The sequence below is a fragment of the Cetorhinus maximus genome, chromosome 6 (genome assembly GCF_964194155.1).
Source record: "Cetorhinus maximus chromosome 6, sCetMax3.hap1.1, whole genome shotgun sequence".
NCBI lineage: Eukaryota > Metazoa > Chordata > Chondrichthyes > Lamniformes > Cetorhinidae > Cetorhinus > Cetorhinus maximus.
This window is the reverse complement of record NC_135884.1, coordinates 109,919,061-109,932,235: the sequence shown is the minus strand read 5'-3', so window position 1 is coordinate 109,932,235 and position 13,175 is coordinate 109,919,061.

The window sequence follows — 13,175 nt, the reverse complement described above, 5'->3', positions numbered from 1 at the left end:
CATGGGGGAGACTGGATCAAACTGGGATGAAGACATTGCAAGGGGCTGTGAGCACCTCCACCAGTGACTGCTCCATGGCCAGCTTTAGCAAGGAGATTGTGCACCGTGCCCAGTCGTCCAACTGTTCTGCGCCCGAGGGGTGAAAAGCTCTGGAGCACTTGGTGGCACTTTTATCTTCCCACTCAAGCAACCCAGAGGCATCAGTTAGAGGCCCAACTCCCATCATATCAATGTGGCTGCACCTGAACTGTCTCAGCTGTAGAGGAATGGTCACTTTATACAAAGTTTCCCTGATGCGTTGCCGCTCCCCTCGTCTACCACCCTCCACCCCGCAAGTGCTTGTGTGCTGCCTTCAATTGCAGGGCAGTCTTTGTTCCCAACCCCCCGTAAAGTTGCCTCAACCACAGGGCAGCCTTTGTCACCCCCCCCACCCTCCCCCAAACACGCCTCAACCTTGAAGTCCAACAGGCGGCCCTTGCAAGTGCTCCGTAACATTACTATGCACTCATCTTTGAGTTCCTCTCAAAGCACAGCCTGCCAAGTGCATGCCTTTTATATGCTGTTGTCAAACTCGTCAGTGTGATTGTGGATGATCCAGCAGGGGGGGAGTGGGGGAATGAGTCCAGCTGGCTAGTCTTATAATGACATGCTGATGTATTACAATGAGGTTCCCGACGTCAGATGGCGGGAAACACGGCCTGCCAATGACGGGGTGAGCGGATGATCGTAAACTGGTTTCACAATGTCATGAAACCGATTTTTGGCCTTCTCATCAAATTGTCTGCTCGTGCCACTGAACATGCCCGACACCAGCAGGCACGGACGATTCTGCCCTTCGAGTCACCAGCAGGCTTCTCCCTCCTGTCACTAGGGAGTAGTATCTCCTACTTGGCCCTTACAGCCCCAAACATCCAGGATACGTTGATGAAGCGGGGCACAGCCTTTACGCATCTTGATTCCATCCCAACTCCAAACACCTTCAACTCGCATGTTTGGGGTGTTCTTTCAAATACATCAAGCACATCATCATCATGCCTACTGATGTTAATTGGAAGCAAAACCCCAAAGTAAAATGACAAGTAAAATGATAAGCCACTGACAGATATGCTGCACTTACTTCTGGGTTACTCACCTGCCTCCTAGTGAGGTGTTTTGAACTGGAAATAACTGAGAGACTCTAATTGACCATGTTGTTGCACAATTTATTCACACTCCTCCAACAGAGGGCAGTGTCATAATATGATCAGCTCTTAAAATATGCTACACCGAGTACGTCTGTGTATTAAAATGCTGCTCAGTCTTGAATGGCTGATCTCTGCCAATACGTCAACTTCGGTGCACCTTGGAATATACTGATTAGTTGGATTAGGGTGTTGTAGTATAATGGGTTAATAGTGACGGTAATGAGTTAGTGATGTATATCGTTATATAATAGTGACATCAGCAGTCATGTGCTAGAGACTCTCTAGGGTGGATGGAATATTCTGTACTCAAGAGAGATGCACCGACCTAGTAGCTCATCGTGTATAAAGCAGTTTGAAGTAACCCTCTGGAGTTAGAGCACAGATACTCAAGATAAGATAGACCACACAACCAATATACAAAACAGATATATGCAGCATTATTGCTGAAACACACCTCCCTCTTCAATCAGCTAATATAGTGGTATCTCCAGCAACACACTCATGGACAGAACAGGACAAACTCCCCACAGGTGTCCAATATGGTCCTGACAGTGAAGGAGCAAAAGGAGACAAAGCAAAACTTGCCACAAAAATTGAGAACTTTCCTTTAAGGCTGCAAGAAAATTCTTTCTATCCAGGATCCATTGCACATGGACATCAGCAGTCTTTCCTCATGCTGAGACTAGGTTATGAGAAGGATAATTAATGTAAATAATGTCTGATGAGGCAGTATGTATTTTCTGTTGCCCTGGTGTTTGTCTACCACATCATAGCTCATTGTACATTTTGGGTGAGAAGAAGGCTCAAGGCCTGTGTACCTGTTAATGTCCACCCGCTTTTGCCCAATCATTGTTGATGCACATCAATAAGAGCATTGGTTCTTATAAATAAAAAATAATGTAGTGCACCAATGTGTTCTTTCTCAAGTGATAATTCCTATGCTGTGTGGCCCAGTAACAATAAAAATTTTTGTGCTAAATTTTGTTCGAGTGAATCCTCTAAAATGCAGCCATTGGAATATTTGATGATCTAGTTTCCAGATTCTAATCATCTGAGCTTCCTCAACTGCAGGCAATCTTGCCTGCAATCATCATCACCATACTCAGCTTGTGGTTAGGATGAGATATTGAAGACTGCTAGAAAAAACAAGGATGGATAGGACAGTTAGGGCAGGCACCTGCTATTTCATTAAGACTTTCTTCTATATCTCATCGGCGAGTCCCACGCCCCACCCCCGGAAGCAAAGTCGGCATGGAGCTGATGCGCTCCATCCTGACCCGCCCGCAGCCATGGTGCGCTGTGGACGGGATAAACAAGGGCTCAGTGGGACTTTCACTCCTCACTGGGGAAGAAGTCCTGCCCTTGATGGTTGCTGGCCAATGCTGATGCCCACTCTATTTTACATGCCAGCACCTCCCCCACCCCAGCTCCTCAATCCTTACCTGCTGAAAAGACGCCTGCAGCTCCTTATATATGGGACAGTCACAGACAAAATAAGCACCTTTAAGGAAGAACATTTAGAAATTCTAATCGCTTGCATTTTTAAAGAATTCCACTGCATACTATTATTCCACTTCTCACGATTTTGCATTATCATTGTTGTGCTTTAAGAATAAAATAAGCTCAGATCATCTAATGTGGTGGAATGAGGAGAGACTTTTAAGAATGGGGTCTGATTTCTGCACCCAGAACTTGAGGAGTGGCAGTCACTGTCAGATTGCCACTCCGCTCTTTTTTACTTACACAGGTTGGGAGCTGCACATCTCTCGTTCGGACTTCCAGTCCAGGCCTGGTGAAAAATGTGCAGTGTACCTGTTTCCCGAATTCTTCTAGTACAGGGCAGCAGTGTCGGAGGAAGTGAAACCACGCTCCCTCTTGATGGCAATAGCTGCCGTAAAACGGTAGGTTTAAAGGTTCCTGTGTTTAAACATCACTTTGAGAAGCAAGGGAGAATGTAAGTGTGTAAGGTAAGTGGGTAGGGTAAGTGGGTAGGGTAAGTCAGGGGTGGGGCGGAAAGGATGGGTCGGCGGATCAGGAGGTGGAGAGTGGTCAGAGGTGGGGGGGTGCTAGTAGGGAGGGTAGCTGAGGGGTGGGGAGGTAATCGGAGGGGTTAAGGGTAGTGGGGGGGTTGGGTGGGTAGTCGTGGGGGGAATGGGCGTAGTCATGTGGGGTTCGGATAGTCATTGAGGGTCAGCGGTGGTCGTGGGGTATTCGAGGGTCGGGTGGGTAGTCAGGGAGGTGGGGGGGGCGGTGTCAGTACCATAGTAACCCAGGAGCTAGAACTGGCAATATGGCCATGATGTGGTTGGGCATGGACTAAGCCCCATCATTGCCATACAAAATTTCCCAAATACTATCATGCTACAATGGAGAAACACCAACAAAGGACAAATAAAAAAAAAAAAGTGCTTATCTATACTCTTAATGATCAGTAGAACAGGAAATTAATTCTTGTTACAGAGACAGAGACAGTCAAGGAAGGTCTGTGTGTTAACCTGTTGGGATTATGAAAAGGTAAATATTTAATTCAAGACCAGGATTATACCTTCCCGCAAGAACACCATTAAGTAAGTTAAAGGTGCCTGGAAGAAACAGCCTCAAATATCGGTTATAAAAGCCTCATCAATGATTACTCTCTCCTTGGGAGATGGAATATCTCCCAGAAGAGACATAGAGAAATAATTATTTAATTCATCGATGACATTTCCAAAACACATCCCTTTATATCCTCGCTAACTCTAAACAACATCAAGTGAGGACAGCTGAGCCCATTACTATTGACACTAGTGTTGAAGATCATCCTTTTGCCATAAACAGATTAAAAGTTATTTAATGTGACTACATGTGTGTGGCCTGTTTAGCTGGAATGCACAATTTCCGTGACTCCACGATGTAAACATCAGATAACATTGTGGTTGGTATTAGTAGAGTTTTGAAATGATGAAGACATGAATAATGTGTAAATATTCATTTTACTTCATGTTAATAGCAAGGTACTGAGTCCAAAAATACATTGCAGGCAAGAAATCTCTAAAAAATATCTTCTTACCAAAGGCAACTTTTAATGTACTGCAAATGTTTAGCAGACTTCTATAAACAAGATGTCTATGATATCAAAATTAAATGTCGAGAGAACTTTACATTTAGCATAACAACAATCATTCTGAAATTAAATTATGTATAGTGAATAAATAACCTACATGAACCTTTCAGTACAGGTCTCAAAACTATATATGCCTGTGTTGAAGTGGAGATTTCTGTAATTGAGGCTAGTAATAGTTGCTATATCGCACCGTTTAAATAAAAGTGAGTAGATTGCAAGAGTATCAACTCATAACTACATAAAATTTGAGATTGCTAGTAGGAATTATGAAATTTTAAAATAAACAAAACACCATATTGATACAGATTAACTCACATGTCATAAATACACAGGCTGTACAGAGAGGGAAAGTGTGATCAAAGGGACATACTGGTGAAATAGGTAAGCAATCAATCAATGTAGTGCTATACCTTTCCACGTCCCTCCTTCAAAAACTGACCTGACTTAGTGGTAGGCTTCTGTAGTAATTATAGTTCTGCTAAACATAGGGCTGTATCTTTAAGAATAATCCTGTGTTGTAAGATCACATGATCTGTGTAAACCAATGAGTGAGCTGCATGGGGAACCTGTAGGGGGGGCTTCTTCTTTAGTTATAGAGTTTGATGCACACGTGTAGTTGCTGATGCTGTCTTGTAAATAAAGTTAAATGTGTCCACCAAGAAAAGTTGCCTGGAAAATCTATAACAAACTGGCGAGGAGGATAAATCAGATCCGTTGCTGTACCTCGCACAGCAACTGTGAGTATCAAAGTTCATTAAAAAAGAAAGGAAGATATACTCATCTGAGATGCCACAGTTTGGCAGAATCAATCTCTTTGAACCAGCCACAGATGACTGGTCTCAATATATAGAATGTCTTGCTTTCTACTTTCAAGCCAACAAAATCCTGGGGGAGGAAAGGAGGAGAGCGATTCTCCTGAGTAATTATTGGAGCAAGACCTACAGTTTAATCCAAAGCTTGATGACCCCCAGTTCCCCAGATTTGAAGACATTCAGTGAATTAGTAGATCTCATTAAGGGACATTTCCAACCCAAGCCCCCAGTCACAATGCATAGGTTCAGGTTCAATTCACAGAATAGAGTCCCAGGGGAGACCATTTCTATCTATATGGCGAAATTAAAACAACTAACGGAATATTGTGATTTCAGTGAAACCCTGAATGACATGCTCAGGGATCGTTTGGTATGTGGCGTGCAGGAGAATATTATTCAGCAAAGATTGCTGAATGAAGTGAATCTTGATTTTAAGAAAGCGTTGAAAATAGGGCTGGCGATGGAAAGCGCTGTAAGGGATTCAAAAGCAATTCAAGGGGCGCAAAATAATGCTGTCCTCCTTGTTGGGTAGAAACAGTTAGCTGAAAGTGGTGGCAAAAGCCGGCACCCTACCACAAAGCAGGAAACAGCCCCTGCTGATCGAAAACTTAGAAGAAACAGCTTAGCAACAAAGTTGAAAACTAATTTTTATCAACATGGAAGCAATTATACTCCTGAGGATTAGCAATTTAAAAAAGTAGTGTTATTTCTGTCACAGAAGTGGACACTTAATGAAACATTGTGAAGCAAGGTTTAAACAGGCCTCCAGGCAACAAAGTCCAATGAAGTCTATTATGTAGAAGAACCAGAAACAACCAATTCTGACATTTATTCTTATTCAAATTGAAAGTTGGGAAGACTGAGCCAATTATTGTCATAATGCAAGTAAATGGTAAACCCTTAAAAATGGAAGTAGATATGGTTGCGTCTACCACTGTAATAGGATAACACACTTTCAGATATTTAAATAAAGGTGATCAACAATTAAATTTGGAATAAACATCTGCAAGTTGAAAATGTACACAGGTGAAGAAATCCAGGTAAAAGGTATCACCAGAGCAACTGTTCATTATAGACACCAATCGGCACAGCTACCAGTGATGGTATTAGAACATAGAGCACCAAGCCTTCTAGATCGAAATTGGTTGAAGGAACGTTCTACAAGGATCAGGAAACCATCTGAAACACTGAACTTGTAATTTTATGACATATGTAAATATTGTAATGTCATGAGAGAAATATCCTTGCAAGTACAAAATGTACAGAAAAGTTAAAGGGGGGGAATTGTAGTAATATCGTTTCGATAAATGTAGGACTGTAGCTTTAAGAATAATCCTGTGTTTATAAGATCACATGATCTGTGTAAACCAATGAGTGAGCAGCATGGGGAACCTCTAGGAGGGGCTTCTTCTTTAGTTATAGAGTTTGATGCACACGTGTAGTTGCTGCTGCTGTCTTGTAAATAAAGTTAAATGTGTCCACCAAGAAAAGTTGCCTGAAAAATCAAATCTATAACAGCTTTGTATACAGTGTAAGCCATTAATAATGGGCTCCTTTATCATGGGTGACAAGCAGCCTTCCATGAAAGCTTAGGGACAGGCGTACAATGAAAACTAGGGGCATGAAATTGCACTTGGTAGTGCCCACTGTTTGGGCACTACGGCTGCAGTTTAGGGACCAAAATCACATGCACTGCATGTGTGCATACTTCTGCTGTGAGCTACGTTGGATGCCACATTGATGAAGGGGTTAGCATGCACATACCTAATATCTGCTGGAAGTATGCAGAGTAGGCAGATCATGATGTTAGTCGGCATACAATGCTGACTTGTCACCAGTGCTGCCAGTTTGGAGCTCCATGGTCCAGTTATGCCCTTGCATAACTTCACACAGCTGAACACTCATTAAGCATTAGGAAGGGATCCCACCAGCCTTATTTAAAATGGTTCAACAACTGCTAAAAGGTTTGTTGCTTGTTGATTTTTTATCTGTTGCTTGCATTCTACAAGCGTTTGCCACTTTCTAGAGTTGTTTCAAATTATAAAGTCTATAGGGAGTAGTGTGACAGGTGCTGACAGACTTTTTTGGACTTCAAGGCTTCTGCACAAACCAGTTGCTCACAAAATGGGAACAATACTCTGACCTGAACATCAGCAAGTAAAAATGTGAGAGATGTCTGTGTTTCAGTAAGTAACCATTTCAGCTTGAAGTACCAAGGGGATGAGTTATCTTGGCCTTCCTCTGAGGTCCCCAGCAACACAGATGCTAGACTTCAGCCAGTTTGAATCCGCTTGATATTAAGAAACCGCAGATGGCACCGGATATGGTAAAGGCTATGGGCCCTGACAGTACACCAGAAATAGGCTTTTGATTGAGAACTAGCCACGCCCCCCAGCCAAACTGTTCCAGTGTAACTACAACGCTGGCATCTACCTGACAATGTGGAAAATTGTCCACATTACATTCTGTACACAAAAGGCAGGACAAATCCAATCCAGCAATTACTGTCCTATCAGCCTACTCTCGATCATCAGCAAGGTGATGGAAGGTGTCACATGTGCTACCTAGCAGCACTTATACATCAATCACCTGCTCACTGATGTGTTTGGGCCTGGCAGAGCCACTGAACTAAACCTCATTGTAGCCTTGTTCCAAACATGGACAAAAGAGCTGAATTCCAGTGGTGAGGTGAGAGTGACTGCACTTGACATCAAAGCAGCATTTGACTGAGTGTGGCATCAAGGAGCCCTAGAAAAATGAAGTAAATGTGAATCGGGGGAAAACTCTCCACCTTGCACAAAGAAAGGTTGTACTTTTTAGTGACCAAAAATCTCAGTGACAGGAGACATCACTGCAGGTGTAGTGTCTGAGGCCTAGCCATCTTCAGCTGCTTCATCAATGACCTTCCTTCCATCATAAGGTCAGAAATAGGGATGTTTGCTGATGATTGCACAATGTTCAGTACAATTTGAACTCCTCAGACACTGAAGCAGTCCATGTATACATGCAGCAAGATCTGGACAACATTCTAACTTGAGCTGATAAGTTGCAAGTAATGTTCATTCCACACAAGTGCCAGGCAATGACCATCCCGCCTCCCCTTGATATTCAACGGCATTACTATCACTGTATCCCACAATGTTAACATCCCCGGCATTATCATTGGTCATAAATTTAACTGGACTAGCCAGATAAAAACTGTGGTCATTACAGCAGGTCAAAGGCTGGGAATTTGAGGTCAGTAACTCACCTCCTGACTCTCCAAAGCCTGTCCACCATTTACAAGGCACAGGTCAGGAGTATGATGGAATACTCTCCACATGCCTGGATGAGTGCAGCTCCAAAAATACTCAAGAAGCTCAACACTATCCAAAATAAAGCTGCCTGCTTGATCAGCACAGCATCCACCACCTTAAATATTCACTCCCTCCATCACTGATGCACATTAGCAGTAGTGCGTATCATCTACAAGATGCACCGCAGCAGCTTGTCAAGACTACTTCAGCAGCAATTTTCAAACCTGCGACCTCCCTCTACCACATAGAAGGAAAAGGGCAGCAGACGCATGGGAACACCACCACCTGCAAGTTCCCCTTCAACATACCATCCTGAACTGGAACTATAGCACCATTCCTTCACTGATGTTGGGTCAAAATCCTGGAACTCCCTTCCTAACAGCACTGTGGATGTACCTACCTCACATGAGTTGCAATAGTTGAAGGCAGCTCACCACCATCTTCTCAAGGGCCATTAGGGATAGGGAACAAATGCAGGCCTTGCTAGTGATGTTTACATCCCATGAAAGAAAATAAAAAGGGAGTCCTCCCCCGCTTCCAACCCCACAAGTCTGCACTTGCTGGCTCAGCTATCTTCCAGGAGGGAACCTCCAAATTGGCCACCTCCACGCTCACTGTCGTATCAAAGACAGTAGGTGGGATCAATATGCTTTGGACCCAGAGGACCGGCAGTTTTGATGCCTTGGCAGCCTCACCAGGAGAGCCGGGGGGGCTGGGGGGGGGGGGGGGGGGGGGGGTGCTGCTGCTGGTGCAGGTCAGAAGTCAGGAACCATGAGGCTGCTGCAACATGGAGAAGCCCTCAGAGGCTTGGATGTAAATTACAAATTATGAGGGGCGAAGCCCGTAGGCCCCTTGAATTGGAAAGGAGAGGGGTCCGGAAGGTTGGGATGGTGGGCCCCCTGGAAACTTAACCTGTCTGGGTTAAATTTAAAATGGTGATTCAATCTGAGGCATGCAATATTATAATATTTAAAAGAGGGACCTGCCTCATGGTGTGGGTTGATTGCATGCCCACTGCCCTGTCTGCTTTAAATGGGCATGGGTTGTTTGAGGTCTGTTGGGTTTGCATTTGAAATATTTAACATTGTAACACCCCATCTACCAAAATCCCTAATTTTTGAGGGTTAAAATTTCCCACCACAAAACTAGACTGCTAAAACTTGGAACATAGTCAGAACTTTGAATGTACTGGAGACTGAAGCAGCTGGATCCCAGATGCTGCCAAATGGCCTCAGGGATTATTAATAGGCAGAAAGGTAGTTAGTGTCAGAGACAACAATATAAGGCACCTTAAGTTTTAGTATGCACAGGGAGTGTTTTTGAACACAACTTGTTTGCAGGATTTGACAGGAGAGCCATCTCAAAAAAGCGGTTAATGAAACAGGGCAAGTTAGACAGCAGGGCAAATGGATCACATAAAATAGTGTTCAGTGGTTGCAGAAAGCTTTCACTCGAACTGGCGGATGCCACATTTCAAAGCAATTCATCCTAAATAATAGAAATCAAAGATGCTTCTGGATCAGATTTTAAAAAATATATAGTTCAGGTTTTTGCCATCCGTTCAGTATAAAGTCAATTTTTATAGAATCCCAAACCTCCTACGATCAATTCTTTTGCATTTATCAGTTCCATATACCCGAGTGTCCATGATGAACAATTAGCCCTCCATTATTCTACTTAGTAGTCAGAGGCCAAGATGGAGATCTTGTGGCGCAATGGGTAGCGCCCCTGCCTCTGAACCAGAAGCACTAGTTTTGAGTTCCACCCCAGAACTTGATGGCCAAGGAAGGTGGGTTCATAACACAGCCAAAACAGGCTGAGTATCAGCTTTCCAACACAGGCCAATGGCAGGCAATAAGAGCGGGAGGGATTCCTGGTGAGTCATGTTCTGGAAGGAAAATTGAAGCCTCTGCTCTACAAAGTGCATGTTGCCACAGCAACTTGGACTACCTGAGTGAACTGTAACACACCTCCAGTAGATCAAGTGAAGTTTTAACCCTGTTCTGCTTTATTGCAAGATGGGGAATACCATATTAGATCGGTTTGTGCAGGCTAAAACTAAAATGAAATTTATTCAGGGTTGAATAGTGTGGGTCTTCAGGACTGAAAAGGTTAATGTGGGACAGGGGAAATAGTACCGCTCACACGATGATGTAAAGGCAGTCATATGACTAGTAGTAGTCTGAATGGAGAAAGCTCATGGCTGGACTGAAGAAACCTACTGTCTTGTATATCTGTACATAGTTATGTTCTACAATAAATCGTTACTGTTCAGACTCTATGCCTCTGAACCTCTTAGACAACCACAACAACATACAACAAATAGTACAGGAAAGCAGTAAGACACAAAGTATAGTATAGAAAGTACAATGATAAAAAACAAATATAGAATTGGTTAAAATATCTTTAAGACACAGGTTTGTTGGCTAGAAATTGGGCATTCTGCCTACTCCGTCAGGACACCAGCAGGCATTTCTTTGAGTTGGCGAATGGCCTTCCTGGAAATCAAAACACATTCCCCCATTTTTCGATAGTGAGTTGTTATCTTCTACATTTATGTAGCATCTTTAAATGTAAAAACTCATCCCAAGAGGCTTTACAGAGCCATAAGATAAAAATAGGTGCTGAGTCAAGAAAAATGTAAAAAATATGGATATTCAAAGAAGTGGGTTTGAAGAAAGGTCTTCAACAAGGAGAGGGAGGCATAGAAAGGAAAGGAATTCCAGGGCACTGGGTCTAGGTGGCTGAAAGCATGGCCACTAATGGTGGGTAAAGGAAAAGGAGTGATGCACAAGATGTCAGATATGGAAGATTGGAGAATTCTTGAGGGTTATGCCGTGGAGGAAGTTACAGAGATAGGAAGAGGTGAGGTCAGAAAGGCATTTAGAGACAGGAATGAAAATTTTAAATTGGAGGTATTAGAAGACTATGAGATAATGTAGGTTAGTGAGCAGAAGGCTGGTCCTACTTGATGTTGAATAGGATATGAGCAACAGCATTTTGGATAAGTTGCATTAATGGAGGGTAGAGGATGGGTGGCCGGCCAACAGAGCAATGTAATAGTCAAGTCTGGGGGTGAGAAAGTGATAAGCAAGGGTTTTAACTGCTGATGGGCTGAGGGAAGTGGGGGTCTGAAGGTGGGTGATGATATGAACAGAGAAGTCGGCAGTCTCTATGATGGAGAGGATATATGGTTGGAGGTCAAACATGCTGCTGAGGTCACAAAGGCTTTGAGGGTGGAATTTTATGACCCCGTTACGGCGGGAGCCGGTCCGTAAAACGCAGCGAGCCATTCAAAACTCTGTTGATTTCAGCAGGACTGTAAAACCCTGTCAGTGTAAAATCCTGCTGAGTCAACGTGAGACAGTGGTTGGAGAGGAAGATTGAATTTCAGGCAAGGATTTTAGAGGTTGTGGCCAAAGACAGTCTTCTTAGTATTTAACAGTAGCAAATAGTAGCTACCCCAGGACTGGATGTCAGAAAGGCGACATCAGGAGCCAGCATACATGCGGATGATGCTATTTCTTCAAATGATGTCGCCATGGGGCAGCATGTGGATGAGGAAGAGCAGGACATCGAGGATAAATCCTATGGCAGACTCTTGAGGTAATGGTGGAGGGACAAGAAACCATTGCTGAAGATATTCTGGCTACAATGGGATATGTTAGAATGACTTATGGCAGTAACCACCAGGAGGGAGGTCAAGGGGGTGGGGGCAACAAAATCATTGGGAGGAGACAAGCTCATGTAGGAGCTTCTGTACAGAAACCATCTGGATCTAAATAAAGACTTTAAGGTGCTTTTGCAAATCTTCATTATGCATTGTTAGTGCATGATGTAAATTTCCAGTACACACAATGAGTTTCTATCTCCAGCCAAAGGTAAACTCTACCTTGTTATAGGATTTCATTTATGTTGGAAACTTATTCTTTTGAAGTTAGCACTCAAATACCGAAGGACCAAATTTTGATTAGCTTGGGTTGAAAGGCTACTGGAAGTTTAGCCACATGCTTTGTCAACAGCCTTCCATATTGAATTGCGATAAGGGAAGGTATTTTCCGTCTTAGTTGTAGCTATTTTGCAAAACGCCTGAATAAAAGTCACAAATTTCCCTATGTTGTGGAACAAAAACTCAATATTCCGTACGCTCGAATTGTACAACTGACGGCTCCCTCACTCCCCAGTGGTTCATTTTGTCAGGGGAGGGGTTCGGAGGCAATCTGCGCTGCTTCATATGTTGCTTAAGATACTAGAAATGCCAGCCCAAGTTAATAATAAAATGTTTGGTGTCTTGATCTTTGGGGTTTAGGCCACAATCCTGGCCTGGAGACCGATGAGGGCCCCACTTCCAACAGTGGTTGGCGAGGCGTGTTTGGTTAGACTAGGCACAACTGCATCAATGATATGTCAAGGTACAGGAACTCCAGATTTTAGGGTGGAATTTTAGCATGCTGGGAGTGGGAGCTAGGAGTTGCGGGGGTGGTGGGTTGGGGTGTGCTGGCTGACAACGTGCAGGAAATCGGATGACTGGGGCCCAGATTTTTGCCATGACGGAGAGTCATGTGTTGTGATGAAAATAACGGAACTGGCTAAAAATCGTTGTCCTGCCTCGAAACAAGGCATTTCCCATTTTTGCTGGGGTGCGAATGGGGATGGGGCGCTGACCATTTAAATCATCAGCTGTCTCCAATCTATTCAGATTTTGGTAGCCTAGGTAAAAGTGTGCAAAGTTGACCTGGTAAGCGCAGGTCTGAAGTTGGTGTATTCCTTTGGATAGCCA